At 48.9% G+C, this 13,746-nt stretch overlaps 1 protein-coding gene and 1 pseudogene across 3 annotated transcripts in view; one reads left to right on the plus strand and one right to left on the minus strand.

The window, feature by feature from the left end:
• The window catches only part of LOC309369051 (ubiquitin carboxyl-terminal hydrolase 35-like), a 100,962-nt gene extending 97,303 nt beyond the window's left edge, over positions 1-3,659 (minus strand). For both annotated transcript variants that reach the window (XM_081909606.1, XM_081909605.1), the window contains exon 1: positions 3,573-3,659. The gene's annotated coding sequence lies outside the window, so the exon portion shown is untranslated. The remainder of the gene's footprint in view (positions 1-3,572) is intronic.
• Positions 3,660-6,589: 2,930 nt separating this feature from the next.
• On the plus strand, positions 6,590-8,260 carry LOC309369350 (mid1-interacting protein 1-B pseudogene; annotated as a pseudogene). Its single transcript, XR_014173476.1, has 2 exons — positions 6,590-7,145; positions 8,016-8,260. The product of XR_014173476.1 is annotated as a mid1-interacting protein 1-B pseudogene (transcript).
• The last annotated feature ends 5,486 nt before the right edge of the window (positions 8,261-13,746 follow it).

The following is a 13,746-nucleotide window of genomic DNA, read 5'->3' on the forward strand; positions in this document are numbered from 1 at the left end:
TCTGTAACCTGAAGCATCTGTAACCCGAGGTACCACTGTAATGAAAACTGCGGATATAATGGAGTTACTAAAAACTTGGTTTATGAGGAAAAGAGGCAGCAGAAAAGGTGTAACAACAGAACCCAAGGAGTGGAAGGTGGGAGGTCCAGAGATTCGGAGGAATCTTTTAACTGTGGATTTGATGTGGTATGATTATAATCTTAAATCTGTAGAACCAAATAAAAATTATTTTCAAAAAAGAAAAGAAGACTGGATGGAGCTCAGTCACCCAACGAGTGATCAGGACGGGTTCAGTGCCAAGAAAAAGACTCTAGTCTAGCACCGTTTTAGGCAATCACAACCTTTATCCTTGAACATATGAGGCAACTGTTTCCTTTCTTGGCAGCTAACAATGTGGCTTTATTTACAGATCTCCCCAAAATAGAACTGAACTGTGCCTACTGCTTTGACCCTTTCACTGGGACTCAGCAAGGCCACACAATTTTGCAAATGCTGGATAATAGAGAAGAGCTGTGCTGGGCGTTGGGATGAGCGCTGGCGAAATCGTCTGCCACTTTGGAGCAAGACTCCTCTCCAGAGATGGGGAAATTAGTCTCGACGAGTGAAAAGTTGCATGGCGCCCATTTCCTTTTGACCCATTCGTTTTGGCCCAAGCAGCGCTCAGCATTGCATGGGCCAAACACTTTGGAAACCCTTCTGCCAGAACATGAAGTGTTCAGCTGTGTCTGCAGTTCTCCATTGCCAACAGACCATAGGGCACTGGGAGAAGGCTGATGCAAGGCGTGGAAACTAAGATGAAGGGAGATTTCATCCCTGCAGGGTTTTCGTTCCTTTTTTAAAACCATTTTTTATTTATTAAAGTTCTTATGTTACCTCGGTAAACATTCTCATATTACATCACAAGGCTTATTATACAATAATTTTCAACATGTTTACAAAGTTTATATACTGAAAGAAAAAGAAAAAGAGACAAAAAACTATTCCAAAATCATATATGTACCAACACTTTGGACTTCCTGCCTATCCCATTGTATATTCCTTTTTTACAAATGAATGTACAGTGGTACCTTGGGTTACATACACTTCAGGTTACATACACTTCAGGTTACATACTCTGCTAACCCAGAAATAGTATCTTGGGTTAAGAACTTGCTTCAGGATGAGAACAGAAATCGTGCTGCGGCGGCAGCGGGAGGCCCCATTACCTTAAAGTGGTGCTTCGGGTTAAGAACAGTTTCAGGTTAAGAACAGACCTCCAGAACGAATTAAGTACTTAACCCGAGGTACCACTGTACTCTTATTATTGTATATTTCTTTACATTTTATCTAATACATTCCTATATCGTTATGTACCCTTGGTCTTATTTCTCAACTCAGTCTCTCTCCAACATCAATCAAATGCTAGCATAGATAGCAAACCTTTACTGTATTTTTTAAACATATATCTTATATCTATCCCACTTTTCCATAAATTTTTGCTTTGAATTGCCTCTCAGGCTATTTGTCAACTGCGCCATTTCAGCAAATTCTTGCAGCTTGTTATGCCAGCTTGTTATTGTCGGGACTTCTTCTTTCTTCCACCCCTTTGCCACCAAAATCCGAGCTGCAGCTGTTGTATATAAAAATACCTCCCTAAAAGCATTTGGGATGTCCCTCTGCAGGGTTTTTGTTCCTAAAGCTGAAAGAGACAAGCAAGTCCTGCTTTCATAATGGGAAAATTAGAGGGCTCCTTCTTCCTGTAGATGGGCCTATTATTATTATTATTAATATTGTATTATTTTAATTTATATCCCACCCTTCCTCCTGAAGGAAACAAGGTGGCAAACATTTCAATAATAAGGTTCAATTTAAGAAGGATATTGACAAGCTGGAAGGTGTGCAGAGGAAGGCAACTAAGATGATCAAGGGTCTAGAAACCAGGTCTGATGAGGAACGTTGAAGGAGCTGGGCAGGTTTAGTCTGGAAAATGGAGAGTTAGAGGACGTCCGCTCACCTTCTGCGGTGGGCAGTGTCACGTAGTAGTAGTAGTAGTAGTAGTAGTAGTAATAATAATAATAATAATAATAATAATAATAATAATAATAATAATTTATTTGTACCCCAGCCACTCTGGGTGGCTTCCAACAAGGATTAAAAATACATCAAAATGTCACACATTAAAAACTTCCCCAAACAAGGCTGCCTTCAGATGTCTTCTAAATGTCAGGTAGTTGTTTATCTCTTTGACATCTGATAGGAGGGCATTCCACAGGGTGGGCGCCACTACCAAGAAGGCCCTCTGCCTGGTTCCCTGTAACTTGGCTTCTCGCAGTGAGGGAACTGCCAGAAGGCCCTTGGAGCTGGACTTCAGTGTCCGGGCAGAACGATGGGGGTGGAGACACTCCTTCAGGTATACTGGACCAAGGCCGTTTAGGGCTTTAAAGGTCAACACCAAGTATTATCCCACTGGTCATTACAGGCAAGGTTCTCTTTGGCCTGGTAGCTATTGACTACATGAATTTCTCTAACTCCCTAATAAAACCAGTAAGGCCATGTAGTCCTTAATTACGCCGGCTCCCTCGGCCTGAAAGTGAGATGAGCGTCGCAACCCCATAGTCGCCTTTGACTGGACTTAACCGTCCAGGGGTCCTTTACCTATCAAGTCTATATTTGATGCCTGAATCTGCTGTTATCCATTCACTAGACAACCCTGAATTCCAGTTCCCCAAAGGCTGGTGTTTGGTGTAAGAAATGCAACAAAGATCCCTGAACTTTTCCCAAACCTTGTGCGTTCCCTTTGACAATTGGTGTCTGGTTGGGTGATGATCATCCAGCAAACACATGCTCACTCAGTCTGGGGCAGGTGGCACAAACCCTTTGCCCAAGTTATCACCCCACTTGTCAGCCCAGGCTGTTTGGCTAGACAGCCATGTGTGTACCTGGCCTGCCATGAACTGCTCAGGAGACACATCCCAAAACAGAGAAGATCCCTTTCTCTCTCTCATTCGTCCGCTGAAAGACAAGGTCACTGCTCAAAGACTGTTTTGATGGGGTCAAGTATCCAAAAGTATTTACATTATATTCTGGGTCTATGCTAGTCTGCTTGTTGTTTGCTGCTGACCATTAAGAGGCAGCTGGCTAGAACTGATCAGGCATGCTCCAGCACTGTAAATAAACCCACAAAAGTTGAAATACTCAGCAGCAGAGCATCTGCTATACGTGCAGAAGATCTCATGTTCAGTCCTCACCACCTCCAGGTAGGGAGGAAAGAGTTTCCCTGCTTGAAACTCTTTCTTAAAAAGAAATTACCATATTTAGTTTTTTAGTCTAAAGTTTTACAGTCAGTTATCAACAACCAACATCAAAACAAGGTTCCAAAGAATCTCCTGACCTTCCCTCTTCCCCTTTGTGGGTCCTTTTGTTGAATATTTCCTCCTGCATCGGCGCTGTGGGTTAAACCACAGAGCCTAGGACTTGCTGATCAGAAGGTCAGCTGTTCGAATCCCCGTGACGGGGTGAGCTCCCGTTGCTCGGTCCCTGCTCCAACCTAGCAGTTCGAAAGCACGTCAAAGTGCAAGTAGATAAATAGGTACCGCTCCGGAGGGAAGGTAAACGGCATTTCCGTGCGCTGCTCTGGTTTGCCAGAAGCGGCTTAGTCATGCTGGCCACATGACCCGGAAGCTGTACGCTAGCTCCTTTGGCCAATAAAGTGAGATGAGCGCCGCAACCCCAGAGTCGGTCACGACTGGACCTAATGGTCAGGGGTCCCTTTACCTTGCTAATTCTTTTTCATCTCCGTTATATCCAAACTTCAACATTAAACTACTAGTGTTATTCCAAGCCTACTAATGATTTTTAGCTGTTTACAAAGGTTTTTAAGATAAATTCTAAATTTCCCCCATTCCTTATTAAAATTTTGGTCTACCTGATTTCTGATTCTTCCGGTCAATTTTGCCTTTTCAGCATAATCCATCAAATTAATCTGCCATTCTTCTCTGGCCAGGACTTTGTCTTATTTCCATCTCTGGGCCATTAATATCCGAGCAGCTGTGGTCACATACATAAAAAGTCTTTTCTGCTCCATTGGGATTTTGGCACCTAGAATTCCTAAAAGAAAGGCTTTGGGGTTTTTTAAAAACATTTCCCCCCAATTCATTATGTATCATTCCCCCTTTTTTTTACTTCTTTACATTCCACCACATATGATAAAAGGTGCCTTCTTTTCCCTTACATTTCCAGCATATATTTGACCCTGTTTTATACATTTTTTGCTAATTTACTAGGAGTGAAATACCAACATCATTTTCATATAGTTTTCTTTCAAAGTGTAACATGCTGTGAATTTCAAATCCCATAACTTCTCCGATGCTGTAAGTTGTACAGTGGTACCTCGGTTCTCAAACGCCTTGGTTCTCAAACGCTTTGGTTCCCAAACACCAAAAACTCAGAAGTGTTCCGGTTTTCAAACATTTTTCGGAAGCTAAATGTCCAATGTAGCTGTCGGTTATTGTTTCAGGGGCACCTGCACCTTGGTTTTTGAACATTTTGGAAGTCTTATGGACTTCCGTAATGGCTTAAGTTTGGCACTTTTGTTTTTGCTATTTATTTTGTTTTTGAGGCTTTTTCGGTTAATTTGTTTTTGTGACTGTGTGGAACCCAGTTCAGCTACCGATTGATTGATTAATTGATTATGTGACTGCATAAATGGATAAAATACCCCCATCCAAACAATGACTATCATCAGTGCAGGTAAGAATTTTTTTTTATCATTTACAATACTGACTTATTTATTTTATAGTACAGTACGTGGATTATTGCTTACATTTTATGGATCAATTGTCTCGTTAGAGAGTAAAATTAATGTTAAATTGCTGTTTTAGGCATTGTTTTCAAAAGTCTGGAATGGATTAATCCGTTTTGCATTACTTTCTATGGGAAAGTGAGCCTTTTGTAATGCTTTGGTTTTGGAACAGACTTCTGGAACGGATTAAGTTTGAGAACCAAGGTACCACTGTATATTATACCCAAGGTCTCTCGCCCAATGACCCTACTTGAAACTCCTGATACCCCTTGCCGATCAGCTTGAGAGCACTTGCCATGGGAGCTAGATGGACCAATTCAATTACTCTCTATAAGTTAGCTTCCTACATTCCTAAGCAGTTTGTTGGTGTTGACCTTTAAAGCCCTAAACAGCCTCGGTCCAGTATACCTGAAGCAGCGTCTCCACGCCTATCGTTCTGCTCGGATGTTGAGGTCCAGTGCCGAGGGCCTTCTGGCAGTTCCCTCGCTGCAAGAAGCCAAGTTACAGGGAACCAGGCAGAGGGCCTTCTCGGTAGTGGCACCTACCCTGTGGAACGCCCTCCCACCAGATGTCAAAGAGATAAACAACTACCTGACATTCAGAAGACAACTGAAGGCAGCCCTGTTCAGGGAAGTTTTTAATGTGTGACATTTTAGTGCATTTTTAATCTTTGTTGGAAGCTGCCCAGAGTGGCTGGGGAAACCCAGCCAGATGGGCGGGGTACAAATAATAAATTATTGTTGTTGTTTCGTCGTTTAGTCATGTCCGACTCTTCGTGACCCCCTGGACCAGAGCACGCCAGGCACTCCTGTCTTCCACTGCTTCCCGCAGTTTGGTCAGACTCATGCTGGTAGCTTCAAGAACACTGTCCAACCATCTCGTCCTCTGTCGTCCCCTTCTCCTTGTGCCCGCCATCTTTCCCAACATCAGGGTCTTTTCCAGGGAGTCTTCTCTTCTCATGAGGTGGCCAAAGTATTGGAGCCTCAGCTTCAGGATCTGTCCTTCCAGTGAGCACTCAGGGCTGATTTCCTTAGGAATGGATAGGTTTGATCTTCTTGCAATCCATGGGACTCTCAAGAGTCTCCTCCAGCACCAGAATTCAAAAGCATCAATTCTTCGGCGAACAGCCTTCTTTATGGTCCAGCTATCACTTCCATACATCACTACTGGGATTAGCCAGAAAATATTACTTCCAGCTGGCATCTTCATGTTGCGGATGGCAAGACAGACCTCTGCCCAAGTCCCTGAAATTAGAAGTTTAAACAGAGAGGAGACTGGGCTAAAGACTCGTGCCCAGCCCTTGACCCTGTATAGACGTTCAGACGGGATGTGGATTCCCAGACTTAGGTCGCTTGCCAAATATCTTTTTGGCAAGCGACCTAAGTCTGGGAAACAGCCTGCAAGATCTCTGCTTCACGTGCCCCGCAGCAAGATGGTGGCATGAACCAGCTATCACAAACTGAGTGCAAATTATGCAATGCCAACCAAGGCAGTCTTTCTGTGGTTTCCCAGCAGTGTGGCTTGCCAAAAGCTGTTTAATTTAGCACCAGTCTTGCTTAATTTGGGTCTCTCTCTCTTTCATTATGGGGATGGGGGAGACAACCTGAACACGCAAGCGCCCAACTTTATGCCAAGTCGCTGATATGGGCAAAAGAGGTTGGGAAAGAATCCAGATTGTAAATAAAATCACATTTCAACCCACAGACGAGTCACTGCCAAATTCTTGCAATTCACGGGAAGCTGGGATTGGCTCTCTGGGAAAGGAGGGTCTGGAACTGGCATGGAACTACCCCACTCAGGCTTTCTGGAAGTGACCAAGATTGCTATATAAATTGCCACCAGCAAGGCTGAAACCTAACACAGCTCACCTTTCCTGCACAGCGCAGATTGGGACCCTGAAAAAGAAGTCAAATTCAGATCCGGAGACTCCCTCTCGACCCATCGCCATGGAAAGATACGTCTCTGCCGTCCGCAAGATGGAGCAAACGGTGATGTTTCCCAGCCTCCTCCTTGGAGTCTCCTTGGAAGACCAGGCTGAAACATTCGAGACCAACTCGAGCGACGGAGACTCCAGTGAGAGAGATCTGTATGAAGACTACACTCTGCTAAAAGCCATCAAGGGGAGGGCAGAGGGTGGCTTAGCACCTCTTGACTTCCAGAATCCCAGCCTCAAGGAAGAGGAGAGCAAGGAGAAGGCTGATCTGGAAGATCTCTTCCATTACCACGTGTCTGGCTTGCACCGCGTCCTCACCCAGCTGACCAGGAGGGCCAACGCCGTGACTTCCAAGTATAATGAGATCATGGGGCAGATCAACCAGAACGAAATCTCTCTCCGCTGGTGAGACACACGCCGAGGACACCAAAGGTGAGTTATTGGCTCACTTGGCCTTCTACCACCTATTGTTCTCCCCTAAGCCCAGCCAATGGGACGCGGGTGGTGCTGTGGGTTAAACCACAGAGTCTAGGGCTTGTTGATCAGAAGGTTGGTGGTTCGAATCCCCGCAACAAGGTGAGCTCCCATTGCTCGGTCCCTGCTCCTGCCAACCTAGCAGTTCGAAAGCACGTCAATTAGCAAGTAGATAAATAGGTACCACTCCGGCGGGAAGGTAAATGACGTTTCCTGCGCTGCTCTGGTTCATAGAATCATAGAATCATAGAGTTGGAAGAGACCCCAAGGGCCATCGAGTCCAACCCCCTGCCAAGCAGGAAACACCATCAGAGCACTCCTGACATATGGTCGTCAAGCCTCTGCTTAAAGACCTCCAAAGAAGGAGACTCCACCACACTCCTTGGCAGCAAATTCCACTGTTGAACAGCTCTTACTGTCAGGAAGTTCTTCCTAATGTTTAGGTGGAATCTTCTTTCTTGTAGTTTGGATCCATTGCTCCGTGTCCGCTTCTCTGGAGCAGCAGAAAACAACCTTTCTCCCTTCTCTATGTGACATCCTTTTATATATTTGAACATGGCTATCGCCAGAAGTGACTTAGTCATGCTGGCCACATGACCCGGAAGCTGTATGCCGGCTCCCTCACCCAATAAAGCAAGATGAGCGCCGTAACCCCAGAGTCGGCCACAACTGGACCTAACGGTCAGGGGTCTCTTTACCTTTTTTAAGCCCAGCCAACATGTCTATGGGAGCCATGGTTCAAAAGATCTGGCTGAGTCACAGGGACCCTTGGTTTAATTTAAGACACAACCCACCTTGTTAACACCTTTTCCATTTTCTATTTTACAGGACAACCTGAATTTCTGAACCTGCACGTGTGTACAACTTGGGTCCTCTGTCTGAGGCTGTACAAAGGAGACTCTTAACGGACAATCTAGAGACCTTGACTGCAGCATCTACCCCACAACACTGTGTAGCATGGACTTTACTTGAATAAGCCAAGCACTGATATTTGTGAACGCAATTGCTATCTATATTATATTTGTGACCAAAACAGCTATCTATACAGTATTTATGGATATCTATAAACTCCATGGCAAACGTATGTGTCAGGGTTTCTGGGAGAGAGGAGGAGATGACAGAGGAGACGGAGAGCGAGTGGGAGGAGGGGCAGAAGGATGAGGAAGAAGATGATGGAATTCTGAGGGAATCCACGAGTCTGAGCAGCGAGTCAGAGGATTCTCAAAAGGGGGTTACCTTAATCAAGCAAAGGGGAGGAGAAGGGAGAAGCGGAGAGGAGCCCAGTGGAAGACAGAGGAAGCAAGAGACGTCTCAGCCGGAACGGAGTAAAGGGGGTGGAGTCGTCAGCCTCTCGGAGGGAGCAGGATTAGGAGAGAACAGAGAGAGGGGGTTGGAGCAGGGTGTTCAGCCGGAAAGGGTGGAGAGCAGAGCAGGGGGTGGTGTAGCGGTCGAAAGAAAGGTCAGCAGCAACGTACGCGCGCCAAGTTCAAACGTAGAGGCGCGCGGAAGTGGAGAGAGCTCAGGGGAGGAGCCCGGCCCTAAAGCCAGAAAGAGGGGGGAAGAGGCGGCAGAGGATTCAGCCTCAGGCGAGTCACGGAGAGAGGGAACCCAGGGGGGCAGGAAGACCCTGCGGAAAAGAAAGGAGAGGAAGAGGTGGTCTAGAGCCAGGCTATTAAGTTGGTGCGGAAGAGGGGAGGAGTCAGAGGGGACTTCAGCGGTCTAACGTGGCAGACGTACGGCCACAATGCTGAACTGTATGAGGAGCAGAAATCTTCAATAAACTTTTCCTGTAAATAAGCTGCAACGGAGTGAGGTCTCTTGTGAGCTGGGACCAGTCCTGGGTGGCCGTGACAGTAAGTCCCCTCTCAGAAAGCAAAAATTTTTTTTTGCGAAGCTCACGAACGGGAGCAGCCATGAGCGCTGAGGAGCAGCTGGTTGCATTGCGGAATCAGGTTACCGCTCTCACATCGGCAGTCATTGCTTCGCAGAAGAAGAATGACGACTTGGAGAAGACGTGCCAGGATTTGCAGGCAAGGTGGGAGCGCGCGGACAAGGCGGGGGCCCCAGGATCCAGAGCGGAGGGCATTGCGCTTGGACGGAGGGGGGGTGCCCTAGTTCCGCATTTTAATGGCAACTTGCAAGACTATCCCAATTTCAGAGCGGACGTTGTATATGCACTGCACTTACTCCGTCACGATTTTAAAGATGAGGAGGAGAGAGTGGGGTTCATTGTTTCGCACCTGCATGGGGAGGCCAGGGCTTGGCTACGCAATTTGTGGCGCGAAGATGGACCGGCCCGTCGCGATTCAACTGCGTTCATCAAAGCGATGGATTCTTGTTTTCAATCCTCTGTGGATGTGGACATTGCGCGCCGTCAAATGCACGGGCTGAGGCAGGGGAAAGCGACTGTGCGCCAATACCACTCTAAATTTTTTGCATTGCTCACCGCCTTAGATTGGCCAAAGGACAGTAAACCGGTCAGAGATCTTTTTTGGGAGGGATTGAGCCCCCCCATCAAGGATGAGATCGCTAGGGGGGACAGACCCCAGACCCTAGAAGACGTGGTGCAACGGGCTTTAGCTCTTGGAATTCGACATGAGGGGCGTCCGTGGCACGAGGAGGACGGGCCCCAAGCGCGTGCGCAAGCAAGGACTCTCCCTTTTGTGCACAGGGACTTCAGCCGTGCGCACCCCTCGCCAATGGGGAAGGACAGAGAGGAGCCAATGGAGATTGGTGGTGCTAGGGCTCAGAAGCCATCCCAGAGCCCTGTCCCTGGTGCAGCCAAAGCGAAGCCTCCTAGAGGAACCAGGAAGTGTTACATCTGTGACAGTGCGCACCATATGGCGAAAGAGTGCCCCCAGAGGCTCCAGAAGCACACTGCAGCGCTGGCAACTGTAACAGCAGAGGTGCAACCAGGGGAGCAGCTTCAGGGAAACGACAGTGCCTGGCTGGAAGCAGAGCTACTGGGGCTCAGCCAGGCGGATCTGTAGACAAGCCCCCAGCATCACTGCAGAGCGTGGACCCTTTGCCTCCCAAACCGGCAGTTCTGCTCACAGCAACACTCCAGTTGCCTGATGGGAGACTCCTCGAGGTTCCAATAACGATCGATTCGGGAAGCAACGCCGACTTCATGGGACTGCAGTTCGTTAAGCAGCACAACATGGCGCTCCTGCCTGCAACGACGCCTCTGAACGTGGTCACGGTGGACGGCAGGAAGTTGCTGGGGGGGCAAGTGGTGCAGCAAACCCCTCCCATGATGATGCAGATTGGCAACCATCGAGAGCTTATTAGTTTCAATGTCACCCACTTATCGGACACACCCATCGTGTTAGGCATGAGTTGGCTGGAGAGGCACAGTCCCGCGGTTGCGTGGTACCAGAGGCAGATCAACTTTTGTTCATCGTATTGTGCTCAGCATTGCTTTCAGACCGATCAGGGAGGAGAAGCTGAGCAGCCATTGCATCTGGGTATGGTGCAAACAGTGCCTCACAAGTACCAGGAATTCTTGGAGGTTTTCTGTGAGAAGGAAGCTGACAAGTTGCCGCCTCATAGACCTTACGACTGCGCGATTGATTTAGTGCCAGGGGCGCAATTGCCTGCTGCCAAGCTGTACTCCATGTCGGAGGACGAAATGCAAGAGCTTCGGGAGTTCATAGACCATAACCTCAAGCGAGGTTTCATCCAGGAATCTAAAGCAGCGGGAGGCAGCCCTGTTTTCTTTGTGAAGAAGAAGGACACGCCCCAAAAAAGGCTTATAGTGGATTACAGGTTCATCAACAGCTTGACTAAGCCCAAAGCTTTCCCCATGCCCAAGATTGACGACCTTTTAGCGACCGTCAGGAGGGGCAAGATTTTCACCAAGCTGGACCTACGTGGAGCTTACAATCTCATCCGCATCCGGAAAGGAGATGAGTGGAAGACCGCCATGTTCACCCCTCTGGGCACATACGAATACAGAGTCATGCCTTTCGGCCTCCAAAATGGCAGCCACGTTTTTCAAGCATTTATGCACCACGTGCTAGCAGGTCTCCTCTACAAAAAGTGTGTCTGCTTTCTCGACGATATCCTGATTTTCTCGGAATCGCCGGAGGATCACGATAAGGACGTGAGGGAGGTCCTGCAGAGGCTGAAGGAACACAGGCTGTACGCCAAGTTGGAAAAGTGCCAGTTTGATGTCAGAGAGGTTGATTTCCTTGGCTACAAGTTGTCCGACGAGGGACTGGCCATGGACAGGGCTAAGGTTCAAGCGCTGTTGGACTGGAAAAGCCCTCGAAATCGGAAAGAGGTCCAGAGGTTCATCGGCTTTGCCAATTTTTACCGCAAGTTTATTAAAGGTTTTGCGAACGCGACGGCGGCGATCACTGACACCCTCAGTTCCAAGAAGAAGAAGTTCGTCTGGACCGAACAAGCGGAGCGGTCCTTCCGGACGCTTAAAGGTCTTTTCGCCTCCGAAGAGCAGCTGCTCCACGTGAATCCCGGCAGACCCATGCGGGTAGAGACCGATGCGTCAGATAGAGCGGTTGGGGCCGTTCTTTTGCAAGAGGATTCACAAGGCAACTGGCGACCGGGTGCGTTCTACTCCCGGAAGCTCAGCAAGACGGAGCGCAATTATACCATATGGGACAGGGAGTTGTTGGCCATTCATGCAGCTTTCAAAGCGTGGCGACACTTCTTAATAGGAGCCAAGCACACGGTGCAGGTCCGCACGGATCACAAGAACTTAGAGTATTGGCGGACGGCTAAGTTGCAGACCCAGCGACACATGCGCTGGGCGGAGTTCTTTGCGGACTTCGACTTCAAAATAGAATACATCCCAGGAGACTCCAATGTTATTGCAGACGCGCTGTCCCGAAAGCCGCAATACTTGGAGGAAGCAGCTCCAATCGCAGCAAAGCACATTTTCGCACCGCAGGCGTGGACGTGCGCTACCATCGCAGTCGACCTGGACGCGGTGCGACGCGCGTTGCAAAGGGATCAGTTTGCACAGTCTAAGATGGAGGAGCTACGCGGAGGGTCGCGACACAACGATGAGTTTCAATTGCATGATGGACTTTTGACTCGTAAGGGTGCCCTTTACGTGCCCACCGACGATCTTCGAGCCGAGGTTCTGCAACAGTTGCATGACGCCCCTAGTGCAGGCCATTTCGGCAAAGAGAAGACGATGGAGTTGGTGGCTAGAGACTTTTGGTGGCCCCAGATGAGAGGAGAGGTGGCGGACTACGTCGCCAGGTGTGATATCTGCCAGAGGTCCAAACCAGTGCACCAGAAGCAAGCGGGATTGCTAGAACCGCTGGAGACACCGCAGCAACCGTGGGAGAGGGTAGCGTTGGACTTTGTTACAGACCTGCCCAGCTCCAGAGGTAAGACGGCGGTGTTAGTGGTGGTGGACTTGTTCACCAAGATGGCGCACTTCATCCCTTGTGCCAAGGTGGCGACGGCAGAACAGACCGCAAAGCTCTTCATCGATCACGTCTTCAGAGTGCATGGACTTCCGCAGTCCGTCTTGTCCGACAGGGGGCGCCAGTTTGTTTCCACTTTCTGGCGAAAGCTTCTGGGCATCTTGCACGTCAAAATCAACCTGACATCGGCGAGGCATCCACAAACCAACGGTCAAGCGGAGAGGGTCAACGCGATCATGCAGCAGTACCTGCGGTGCTACGCCAACCAGCGACCTGCGGCGTGGGTGGACTATCTGCCGATGGCTGAATTCGCCTACAACAACACGAAACACGCTTCCACCGGGGTGACGCCTTTCTTCGCGAACAATGGCCGTCATCCCAGAACCTTCCCGAGATTTGCGGCACCAGGAGGGGGGGGGCCTCAAGATGCCGACCAGTTTGCAGCGGAGTTGCAAGAGGTGCACGAGGAGCTGCGGAGACATTTGGAGCTGGCAAAACAGGCGTATAAGGTGCAGGCCGATAAGCACAGGAGGGCGGGAGAGGACATCCAGGTTGGGGACTGGGTGTGGTTAGCAGCCCACGCGATGCCGGCCAGGTCATTGGCCAAGAAGAAGTTAGGACACAGGCAGCTAGGGCCATATCAAGTTGAGGCTAAGATCAATCCGGTGGCTTTTCGTCTAGCCCTTCCGGAAGGTTCCAGGGTGCACCCGGTCTTTCATAGGTCGGTGCTCACTCCCTACAAAACCCCACACAGGTTTCAAGAGTCAGGAGCACCCCCAGAGCCACGTAGGAGGGCGCCTGAGAGGGGGGAATCGCCAAGACCAGGACCTCTTAACGAGGTCACAGAGATACTGGACTCGAGATGGGGGGAGGAGGGAGTTGAATATTTTCTCGCCAGGGAGGGCACACCAGCCGCTGCTAATAGTTGGGTGCCAGGCTACGAGTTAGACGAACCCCTTTTGAAAGAAGAGTTCCATGCACTTTTCCCACATAGACCCATGCCAGCTGAGTACTTTGATGACTGGCTTTTCACACCCACATTGTCAGATAGCACGTTCAGGGGTTTCTCTTCCCCCGAGGAAAGAACACCAGAATCAAGCCCGCCCAGGGGATCGTGCTCGGGGGTGGACACGGAAACCCCTTATTGGTGGGAGGAGCAG

Source organism: Podarcis melisellensis (genome assembly GCF_964234715.1).
Source record: "Podarcis melisellensis genome assembly, chromosome: 4".
Classification (NCBI taxonomy): Eukaryota; Metazoa; Chordata; class Lepidosauria; order Squamata; family Lacertidae; genus Podarcis; species Podarcis melisellensis.